Below are 12,571 nucleotides of genomic sequence, written 5' to 3'. Positions count from 1 at the left end.
CCTATCGTACTGGGGGTGGAGGTATACTTTGGAGCTTAATGCTCCCCCATCGTATTAGGGGTGGAGATATAGGTTAGAGCTCAATGCTCCTCCATCGTATTGGGGGTGGAAATATGTATTGGAGCTTGATGCTCATCCATCGTATTAGTGGTGGAGGTATGCATTGGAACTTGATACTCCCTCATCATACTGGGGGTAGAGATATATGTTGGAGCTTGATGCTTCCCTATCATACTAGGGGTGGATATATGCATTGGAGCTCGATGCATATATCTCCAACCCCATTGTGCTGGGGTTGGAGATATACATTAGAGCCTGATGCTCCCCATCATACTAGGGGTGGAGATATACGTTGGAGCTTAGTGCTCCTCCATCATACTGGGAGTGGATATATATGTTGGAGCTTGATGCTTTCCTATCGTTAGAGCTCGATGCTCCCCCATAGTACTGGGGGTGGAGATAAACATTGGAGCTCAATGTGTCCCCATGTTGCTTTCTATTGGTTTAACACAACTCCTCTTTGGGACTAATAGTGACCTGTACGTTGAACTGCATACTGCCGAGTCAGCGTGGAGGGGTCAGATATGGATGTAAAAAACTATTCACTTGTGTTCGGTGTGGATGTCGAAAACTAGACATTGTGCTAGGAATGGATATCGAGCACCAAATCTTGTGTTCATAATGGATGGCCCCCCACTCCCTTGGGCTCTACCAGAGGTCAAGGGAATATATGATTGCTTATAGGAAAGGGTGTTGAAGGCCCATCACCAGCTGCTTGTACTCAAATGAGCCGTCCATAGTGTATTGACTAGAAGCATGTTTTATAGATATCCAAAGACCAACCTTTGGAATGGTTATCCGAGAAATGTTGGGCTTTGAGTGGTCACTTTCGCTTTAAGTCCTTCATGTTGTGGTCGTCTCTATTATCACTCTTTATATTCGCTCCTACAGAAGGAGCATTGGGTAGGTGAAGTAAAGTTCTAGCATCCATGTTTATTGAATATAAATTGAATCTAAATATAAACTAAATATAGGTTGGTAAATGACTCATTTGCAAAGCTAAGTCGAGCCCTTAGGCCGAGAAGAAGTTTGAGCTAAAGTGTTAGGTCATGCTTCGTTGGCTCAACTTTTGTTGCGTGATAACTCGCTTAGTAGAAAATCCATATGCATTGATTTGTCGGTAAGGGCTCGGATGTGGAGAAATTGCTTAGAGTGCTTGATTTTAAAGTATCTTGTAGGTCTGTGATAATGCTCATGATTTGCCTCCAAGTCTATGATCACCTCACAACCACATCACTTGCTTTTTTCTGATGGAGGAGCAGGGATCAGAGGCAGAAGTCCATTTCTATATCCCTCGGCCAACAAAGAGTTTGCAATCATGCAACTAACGTAGCGAATTGCGACTATTTTCGTCATCCTTTGTCACACCCCACTTCTAGTAGACCCAATTTACCGCATAGGAATACTGGTGGTGTGAGTAAGACACGTACCTGTCTTACAACCTATAAGGATCTCTGATCGAAGTACCTTAATATTTCACAATCTCACATCACAAACTAACTAAAAACAACAGAATATGAGTATAATAGCGGAGCCATCAATAAAATGGGAAAATATCAAATGATAATATAATATCTATAACCAAGTTATTTTGGTACAATTTATCCAAGACTTGTAAACATTAATTCCAAAATATACCATCCGCAGTCTATGTTAAAATGATCAAAAGTACGCTGCATATCTCACGGTACGGCATAAACATAGTGGTCGCAAGCACAGTCTTGATCGTGCTCCTTTGTTTCTGGTGTCCACCAGTCACTCACACTGTACTCCGACCCGGAGGATACTAGGTCACACGCCATTGGCACCACAGTACTTGCATTATCATCCAAAAGGGGGTGTATATGTGGAGTGAGCTTTCCAACTTGCTTAGTGAGGGGTGGGGTTATACACATCTAAGCATAGCATTTGCATAAGTAAATAATGCATGATTACAGAAATCAAACACATAATCCATGATGCTCATGATGCAATTCATTGATTTTATTATCCACCTAACAATACAACTAAGTTTGGTAAATGCTAATACGACACATTAGGTCGTATCCCTCGTCTCAAAACCACCATAGACTACTCAGGGATACAAACCCTAGCCGTGAATAGAAGCCTATCAGTCCCCGTATGCATCCATGGGTCACCTAGCAGACCCCTGATAACCCCCTCCTGGCTGTCATGGCACTGGTACTATTCATCAGCCACTCCTGACAAGTTCTTACCTGCGGCAACAATCACATCGTACCACAGGTATGACATTCCGAAAAGGCACATCAAAGATTCCACAATGGGTTATCCAACACTTTTCCCCTTGTTGGCAAGGGTTCGTAGCATAGGGAGTGAACCTAACCACAAATATTCTACATGCCTTCATAGTGATATAGTTAGTATGAATTACACGATACTGGTAACACATCAGCCACAAAGTGTAATCCATGTCCAAGTACATTCTCGAGGTACACGATACCGATAATACCTCAGCTATAAATTGTAACCCGTGACCATTTACCTAAATTAGCATGCATATAATAGTTCAGTATGGACTACACAACATTGGTACCAATCATCGGACACGAAGTGTTTTTATTTCCAAATGCAGTCCCAGAGCACATGATACCAGTAACACATCGGTCACAAAGTGTAATCCATGACTAAAACTAACTCTAATGCATATAATCAATGCATGAATGTAATAGATATAAGGCAATCATGGTACTTGTACCACCTCGGCCACACCAGATTCCATCTCATACATACACCAAACACGCAGTGATCACGATACTGATACCACCTCAGCCACACCAGATCCCGCCATACATATCCACAACATTTCATAGCAATACAATAAAATGTAATATGTAATAGCATACCATCATCATTTGAACAATTAATAAATAATGTAAAGATCTATATATGTGAGCAATTCTAAGTGGATAAATGTTCTCAAATTAAAAGCAATCCATCCCTCACCTTGATTATGCTCGTGTAAACTAGGGTTCAAGTATGGCCACCGATCACCTAATTCAATTCCTACTTCAGGGTTTGTGTGCGTCACTGTCCTAGACATAAAAGGAACTGAACATTAATACGTGTCAGGAACATCGGGAGGGGCCCATATGGGTCACCCCTGAAGGGTATAGACAAAGTCCATCAGTGACAATAATGTCACCAGAAACACCTACCGAAAATTGGGGATATCCACCAAAAATATCGATCCTGCTTCTAGTGGAACTGGTAGAGGGCTCATAAGGCTCGAATGTTCACCAGAAACTGCCCACCGGATGTAGGCCAAATGTTTTTGGTGGCTTATTTCCAGTGGCAGTGCAGCACTGCCCAAGTGAATTAGGGCTTTCCAGCTTGAGCTCGATCGTTGGGATTTGCTCCGTGGAGTTTGTGGGGGATGTTCCTAGCATCATTCTAAGCTAATAAAATCCCAATTCCACTAAAAATTTTGGGAGATAAGTCAATAGAACGATCAAAACCTTAGTTAGTTATTTAGCCAATCTTGTTGTTGGAGCTCACAGGACTCGGTTTGAGTTCAACAATGGCACCGAGGACATGAAATACGCATTCCCCAAGCTCAACATGGTTTGTGTCCCAACATCAATCCTATACCTAGCTTGCCCTTGGTCAAAATGAAGAGAGAGAGAGAGAGGGGTAGAAGAGGTTGCACTTACCTCCGATAGGGATTCTGGCAAGTAGCCGGGAACCAAGGTGAGTCCTTCCTGTCATTCTTCCTCTTCCCTTCTTCTTCTTTCTCCTCCTTCTCCTCTCCACATTTTTGGCAAATGAGAAATGAGGAAATGAATTCCTCATTTCCACTTATAAGGTAGACTGTCCTTACGACCTGTTTGGCTGAACCCTATTCGGTTCAATCGGGTTAATCTGGCTTCTGAATTAAGAGGACCCGACTACTTCAGTTTGCAAGGTAATCATATCAAGAGGAAAGTGTAGGATGATTTGCGATCATCAGGGGCTGTCCATGATGCTGGTGGTGGCTCCCACAGGCATCGGAGCCCAACCAACAACCTGATTGATCACCGGAAACAGCCCACCGGATTTATGCCCATGCTGTTTTCGGTGGCTTATTTTTGGTCGTCTGCTGTCTTGACTTCTTGCTATCCTCCTGCTGGTCTCGCACTGGTAGTTACCCTAGGTTGTGCTCATGGTCTTTTGGTAATTTTGTATGCGTGTTGGGATTCGAGTGTGAGCTGTCTGGTCATGTACCGTCTGGGATCGGAAGGTATGAATCCCCTCTAGTTGGATTGGCAAGCGATACAAGAACATGTGGGGTCATCCCTTCCCTTTCGACAATGGGTGGCCGTGAGCCAAAACCCGGCTGTGCTTCCGATCTCTGGTCCGAGACTTATCACAATAGTTCAAATTAGACCAGGTCAGGGCACGAGTGTAACATCCTTGCCCTCGAGGCATATGCTGCACTCGCACACTTATCTTCTTGGCTTAAATAAGGTTGAGTCTCATGGGTGCTCGACTTAAAGTGATGGTCGGATGAGGTGTGTGGGAGTGGCGTATTGTAGGGAGTTTGGTAAGGGAGTGCTTTGTTCGACTCGTCATGCGTTGAACCTGTATGAATGTAGTTTCGGTCCACGTTCCTTTTTGTTTCTTTTGCTTCAAGAGAAAGGGACAGAATAGAGAAAAAAGAACAATTAAATCACTTATTGTGAAGGCTGACCAGATCAAGCTGCTTTGTTGAGGTATGTGGCTACAACATGATTGGATTTCTACATCAACAGTGGTGCCGTCTGTGGGAATCGAAGGAGTAGTGGAGCTTTACTGAAATCATCTCGTCAATGAAGTTTTCCAAAAAGGGGGATATGTCATCTCAGATCCATCTCTGGTGTGCACTGGCGAGGATGTCTCCGTTCAAAATAGGGTCTCCTACGGTTCCAAAAATTAAGATCTACCCCTGTTTCTTGAGATTATAGGGTTCTTTCATCATCATCACACCTAATCATGAATTTTTTTAGTGTGGATCAATGGATGGGTAATTCCAAAGCATGAAATGGGAGCTACGAAAAGCCGTGTCCAAATCCTAACCGCCACCACTATATTTATTATCTCTGCCCCCGTTTCTCTTTCTTTATCCCTATAGGTTCAAGAACTCAGATCACCCATCGATCCACATCCAAGACACCCCTATTTCCCAACCACAATCCATTTTCTCCCTTCATCAAGCCACCATCTCCTTCACCTCTATCTTCGATCAAATCCTCTCCATCATCACTGGCAAACTTAAGCTTTAGAGTATTGACTTAATCTATATGTTCCATTCGATGGGAGATCTCTTGATCTTGAGATTCCGAGACTCATCTTGGTGAGGCACAGAGCTTCATGGTGGTCTTTCCTAAACCTTTCATGAAGATGATGTGGGTGATGGGTTGAATCCGGTGGGGAACCCTAGTTTGGTCACGGCCGAGATGATAATGATGATCGCCAACAACCCAATGCCCCCTTCCTCTCTTCTCCAACGATCACAATACCACCAACATCAAGTTCTCCAACTATGATCGCCACCATTTCATCCACATAATGTCTTCTCTCTTCCCTATTCTTCCCCATGATCATCCCCTAACCTTATTAGTTCTCCAACCATGGTCGCCACTATTTCATCATCATGAAACTTGAATGAATTTCATTGATGGTATGAAGGGGTATTTATATATAGATATTAGTTACACTTCCTATGTATGGATACTCAATACAAGGTAAACTGCTGTAAATACAAGATTGTATTCTCATAATATGAGTAGGAGAATATTTGAGAATATCTGATATCATCTATAACTAGAAGGTATGACTCATGTCACCCAATCCATGCGGAACATGTGTGAAATGTGACTCATATAATTCTTATGCTCAATACCCCCCCTCAAGGTGGGGGTTTGAGGCTTTGAATCTGCAGCTTGTCGTGAAGAAACTCAAATTGTGCCTATTGAAGACCCTTGGTAAATATGTCAACAAGCTGGTCCTTGGTGCAAATGAATTGTACTTGAAGTTGCTTCTTGGCGACCTTATCACACACAAAATGGAAATCAATTTCTATATGCTTTGCGCGGGCATGAAAAATTGGGTTGGCAGAGAGATAGGCTGACCAATATTGTCACACCACATGATTGAAGGATTAGATAATGAGTCACCAAGTGAGCTCAGCAGAGGCATCAACTAAAGATTTGTATTTTGCCTCAATGGACGATCGGGTTACGGTTCGTTGCTTCTAAGAAGCCCATGAAATAAGATTATTTCCAAGAAAGATAGAATACCCACCAGTGGATTTTCTGTCATCAGAATTTTTGGCTCAATCGGCATCTGAAAAAGCTTGAAGTTGAAGAGAAGATGAAATAGAAAGGAGCAAACCATGCTTACTAGTGTGCTTGAGATACCTTAAGAGGTGTTTTACCAAGGACCAATGATCAATTATGGGAGCATGCATAAATTGGCATGCACAATTGACTGCATAAGGCACATTAGGCCGACTAAGAGTTATATATTGTAAGGCCCCAAATATTGAACAGTACATGGTAGCATCAGCGAATGGTGTGCCCCCTGTGGCTGATGGGACAATAGTGGTAGCAATGGGTGTTTGAATTGGATTGCAATCAGACATTCCAACACGCTTGAGAAGATCAATGATGTACTTGTGTTGAGAACTTGAGATAATAGAAGGCCATTGGGGTGAGAAAGCACTTCAATGCCTAAGAAAAACTAAGCCCCTAGATCCTTGATTGAGAACTCGCTGGAGAGAGAACTAAGCAAATGATCAATATGGGATGAGGCACTGTTGGTCACAATTATGTCATCAACGTACACAAGAATGTATGTAGTAATTGTACCCTTTCGGTAGACGAAGAGAGAGAGGTCTGTGTGAGAGGCATGAAACCCTGACTGGGGAGACACCGAGTATACATCGCTAATTCTCATCGCTAGAAGCAATATTGACCAATATCCTACTTCCCTAGAAAAGGAACCATTCACCAACAAGGACTTAGCCGAGTACGCTCAAGCATCTTTAAGGAGAAAATGCAACTCTACTCCCTCAACTTCCTCTTCTAGGAACTTAAGGGAGTGAGGGAACATGGCGTTCAACCATAGACCAATGGGCTCCTCACCAACTCAAAGTGCCTATCTACAGGGCAAATAAGGTATTTCACCCTTTATATAATATAAATCATGGAACAAAATTCAATTTGTTTCCTCATTCTCTCATGTATATAACATTAGGTTTGTAAAAAATCATATTTTTGATGACAAAACACCATGAAATTCAAGGTTTAGAATAGATCTACTGTTCATAAATTTTTTTTTTGGATAACACTATAAAAGTAAGCAAATTAGGGTAGAGGTTTCATTCACTTTGATGTTATTCTCAAAATTCTGCCTTAACATATTCTGCCTACTGCCATAGAAAAATAGAAAATAAATACTTCTAAAATTGTAAATAAGTTGAAATTAGATCCTATTGAAACCTAACTTATATATAAAAGTCTTATATGAAAATAACATAGAAAAACCCTTCTTAGGTTAGGTATCAATCCCCCTTAAAAACTGTCTTCAGACTATAATAGATGCTGACCAACAATATTGAAAAAATCATTAACCCACTTTTTCGAACTCAAATCACTTCTAATTTTTTCAGGCATTTAGAAGACTCATGAAAGTTTTACGGTAAAAATATCAAATTAAAACTCGAATACTACCTCCATCACTAACCCCATTCTCGGGCACAAAAAACTTCCTTAAAACCTATTAGAATGCATGAATGTTTTGGTGTGTCAAATCAACTTCTAATTTGATGAAAATTTATAAGATCACGTAAACATATGTTTGTACTCCCAATAATTATTTCAGATCATAAAACAATTCCTGACTATATTTAATAATATGAACAATCTCGAACTATTGTTCCATTCAACCTAGAAAATACTGTTAACATATCGAAATCTTATTTTCTCTCTCATAAAATTCAAAATTTAAAATCCTAGACCTTTAAATCATGATCAATACCCCAAGTAGAGCATAAGAAAATAAATAAATCATGGTAAAAACTCTTACTTTGAAAATCATTCGAAATCTTGATTTCTTTTTTTCCTTTTTCTTCTTCTTCCTTCTCTTCTTTCTTCTTCATAATACTTTTTTTTATTCCTTTTGATTTTTCTTAAATAGAGGGTGAGAGGCTATAGAGATACGTTTGTTTGTGATGAGCACATTTATGTGTGAAATCTAGTGTAGTAAAACATGCATTTTACATATTTAGAATGGAGCTACTTTGGGTTTTACTCTCTTTTTGTAGATTTTATAATTTCAAGGCCTTAAAAACTATCGGACGCTATATCTCTAATTTTACACATAAAGAGGTTATATTTCTTTTCATGGTTGTGAAGAGGATGAAATTCTGACCAAAATGGACGTGTTCAATTGCAAATACACATTCGTTTGATCAACCGTACAAGTGATTATTCTTTTCGGGTCAGAAAAAGAATAATGGATCAGAACTGAACCGAGATGCAGAATCAGCCCATCTGTAGTTGTCCCAAGGGTATAACGAATATTCTAAATACCAATAAGGATCAATGGACCACATCCTTAAGTGATTGAAGATTCATTTTTGGTAACAACAACTACCTAGCGTAGTTGGTGAGTTGTGGTGTGCAAAATCCCTTGCTAATTAGGATATCTCAAGTTTGAACCTCTTAACTGCCATTTTGTTGAGGTTTTTTTTAGATGATTTTCCCTCTCCTACAGGTGCGCAAGTGTGAAGAAGAGAGAGAGAAAATAAAGAGAAAAAATAGGAAAGAAGACAAAAAAAAAAAAAAAAAGACAAGGGCATGGATGGAATTTCTCATTAAAATAGAATATTGTCCAAATCCAAGCAAGAAAAATCGGCCAAAGGGGGTTTCTTGCACAAGAAGAGAGAGAAAAATAGAAAAATGGAGAAAAAAAAAGGCAAGAAAAATCGTGGGAGACCACTCTCCACACATTTTCTCTCTTCACTCTCCTCTACTTCATCAACAAGATAAAAAAAAAATCTTTTTTTTTAGAATCTAAATTCGTTAGCTTCCCTCCCCCATTCTCTATATAATAGAATTAACATAAGGGGAGGAGGCACTGCATTCTTCTTCTAGGGTTTTTTCTTAGTTGCTCAATCTCTTTCTCTAGTTTTCTCTTTCTCTAGCTCTAGTTCTAGGTATATGCTTTAAACACTTTTGTAAGTTCTTTTTATTCAATTAATGCAAGCACTCTTATTTTTGATTTAGTCTTTTATTTTTATTGTTTAAAAAATTGAAGCTGTAATTTTCAAGTTCTAGTTTTAGGCTTAGTTCTAGGTGACAAGAATAAGCTATGAAGCATGTTTTTCAAGTTCAATTTTTTTTCTTCAGATTTGTTTTCTCTAGTACTAGAAATTTTAGATTTGGTTTATTCCAGATCTGATTTTTAGTACTAGTAGTATCTCAAATCGATCAAGTTTTTAGTTCAAGGGTTGAAGTTGAAGTAAGTAGGCTCCTTCAGTAGTCTTCTCTCTCCCCTCTTATTCTCTCTTTTAACTACCCTTTCTTTTTTAATTTAGGATTTTAATTTTAGTCGTTACGTTATTGCTATCCCTTTCCCCCAAGGTTCATGACTTGTGTATGTTTTGGCTTTGCCTTTCCAAGCTATAGAACCATCATTTTATTGTTTTTATTTTAATTGTTTCCCTTTCCCTACAGCCAAGTAGAGTAACCCTTGTGAGAGTGACTCACTGGTCAAGTAGGGAAGCTCATCTTATGATGCATCCCTCGGGCTAAGTAGAGAAGCCTACTTGTGAGTCTCTCTCTAGCTTTATCCCATTTCTTTTACTTTATTTTTATTTTAGTATTTTTTTTCCTTCATTTCTTTTTAATTGCTTGAAGTGTTTATTTTTAGCTATTTATTTATTTAATTTTAATTGCGTGGCTTACGTATTTAAATTCTTAGATGACGAATGGTTAGGACGTTATTTTGGATACATATGTTTAGGACGGTAATTAAAATTAGATCACAACTATTAATCGGTTCACTTTTGCATTATTAAAAGAAACAAAATAATAAAGTGGCTGCTCTCCCTGTGTTTAACCAGTAGCTGCACTGATTTGTACACTTGCGGTTATATTTTAAAATCTCAAACAAGTTTTTGGTGCCATTGCCGGGGAGACAGTTCCATGTTATCTTTCGCTTTCTTTTGGTAAATCAAAGTGCTTTGTTTGCTTTGTTTTGTTTTTCCTTTTCTTTTATTGAATTTCTAAGAAGAACAACTTGCAATAATAGTTGTATCGGTGGAGGTCGTCATGCCTAAGACAGGTTTCACCTTGTAGTAGTACCTCAGGAATTGACCTGGGTAACCTTGGATCCCTGCCGGTAAGATCCCAAAAATAAAAAAAAAAATCAAAAAATAATAAAAAAAATATAAAAAAAAAGTTTTGTGATCCATTCTTTTGTGCTTGTCTTACTTTAATTGTGGGTAGTTTTCTGTTGTATGAGTATTAGGTGGGCACGTAATACTAATAATTAGTTAGAAAGAAGATATCCAACAAGTAGTAACCCTATACCTTTACTCTCTTTAAAACCTTTTAATATGGGAGACCAACATCAAAACCCTTCACCTAAATCTCTGAAAGATAGGTTCTACCATACTAGAACAGCCCAACCTTCCTATATAGTTTTACCACAAGCCCAGGGTAATAATTTTGAACTCAAATCTCAATACATCACTATGTTGCCACACTTCCATGGGTTGACCTCTGAGAATGCATACCAATTTCTAAGGGAATTTGAAGAGGTATGTGTTCTAATTAAGATCCAACAACTTTCTGATGATGCTATTAAGCTTAGGTTTATCACTTTTGCATTAAAATACCAAGCTAAGAAGTGGTTGTATAGGTTACCACAAATTTCATAACTTCATGGGAACAGTTCACAGTTGTCTTCCTTAAGAAGTTTTTCTCAACTCACAAGACCAATAAGTTTAGAAGTGATACCCTTCAGTTTAGGTAAAAGCCTAGTGAGTCATTTTCCAAACTTAAGGAGAGATTCAAGGATCTACTCCAAGAATGCCCTCACCATGGCCTAGACTTATAGCATTTATGTCAAATAACTTATGAGGGTATTGATTACCGAACTAAACAAATGATAGAGTCTATGTGCCCTGAGGGATTTACATCCTTTACAGATGAAGGAAATGCATGGAAATTCTTACTTGACTTAGCTGACAAAACCCGTGAGTGGGAATCAACCCAAGAGAGTGAAAGAACCATAGAAGGGAAATGATATTTTGTGGATGGGATAGTAGCTAAGGAAGTTCATTTGTATAGTCTAATAAAGAGGATTGAGGCTATTGTTCCTAGAGAGCCATCATCAGTCAATTTGGTTAAGATTTGTGCTTGGTGTCAGTCCCCTAGATATGTCATAGAAGAATATCCCAACACCTCTGGGGGCACTTCTAATGATAGTGTTAATGGCTTATACCAGAATAGTCCATATAGTAACACCTACAATCCAGGATAGAGAAATCACCCAAATTTCTCTTGGTATCAGGGCAACCAAGCAAGGCCTTCTAATTTTCATAATCAAGGTCAACCTAGACCCCAATGGCCTCCCTTTGCACAATAATATTTTTTCCAAAATACTTTTCCTAGGTCAAATGTAGGACCTCAGGCTAGTTTTCCTAGGGCCCCTCTCCTATCATCTTATCAACAACCCCCTGCGTTTATTAACACTGGAGAGCCAAGTAGAATAAGTGACTTGAAAAAAAATATGACCCTCCTCATGACAAACCATCAAAATCTTATGAGAGAACTCACCCAAGTTATCTCAATTATGCATGAGGGGGAGAAAGAAACTTTACCCAGTCAACTAGAGCCTAACCCTAGGTATCATCAGCTTGTTAGTTCACAAGTACTAACTAATGCACCACTGAATATAGTACAAGGTCAGACCCAACAATGGCCCCCTAACCAATGTAATGTTGTTTATACCCTTAGGAGTGGAAGAGAGTATCAATAAAGCGTTCCTAAATCTTCCCCATCTATTACTCCTGTTAACTCTCTTTCAGTTGATGACACAAGTGTGCCTCTTGTTCCAGGTTCGTCTGATGAACCTAAAGATTCTTTTGAAATTAAAGATGATTTGGTTGATAAAATAAAAAAATGATTCTTCTGAAAAAGGGCAAATTTCTAATAGTCCTTATGTTCCTCCTGTCCCATTTTCCTAATCGCTTGGTAAACAAAAAGAAGATTTTTTCCATCGATAAACTTTTAGAAGTCTTCAAAAAGGTAGAAGTGAACATCCCTCTTTTGGATGCCATATCCCAGATCCCCGCTTATGCAAATGTACTGAAAGATTTGTGTACTCATAAATGTATCACTAGTATACCCAAAAAAACGTTCTTGGCAGGTAACATTAGTTCCATAATTACTCAGCCTATAGCAGCCAAGTATAAGGATTCAGGGAGCCCTACTATATCTTATATCATAGGCAACACCTACAT

The 12,571-nt window shown here is 39.1% G+C and overlaps 1 non-coding gene across 1 annotated transcript; it reads right to left on the bottom strand.

Moving 5' to 3' along the window:
• Nucleotides 1–11,046: 11,046 nt before the first annotated feature.
• LOC122080469 lies at nt 11,047–11,153 on the bottom strand. The gene has a single exon (XR_006140763.1). It is a non-coding gene; the product is annotated as a small nucleolar RNA R71 (small nucleolar RNA).
• Between the last annotated feature and the right edge of the window lie 1,418 nt (nt 11,154–12,571).

The sequence above is a fragment of the Macadamia integrifolia genome, chromosome 5 (genome assembly GCF_013358625.1).
Source record: "Macadamia integrifolia cultivar HAES 741 chromosome 5, SCU_Mint_v3, whole genome shotgun sequence".
Classification (NCBI taxonomy): Eukaryota; Viridiplantae; Streptophyta; class Magnoliopsida; order Proteales; family Proteaceae; genus Macadamia; species Macadamia integrifolia.
Note: the sequence above shows the minus strand (reverse complement) of the source record. Positions and strands in the feature narration are given on the sequence as shown.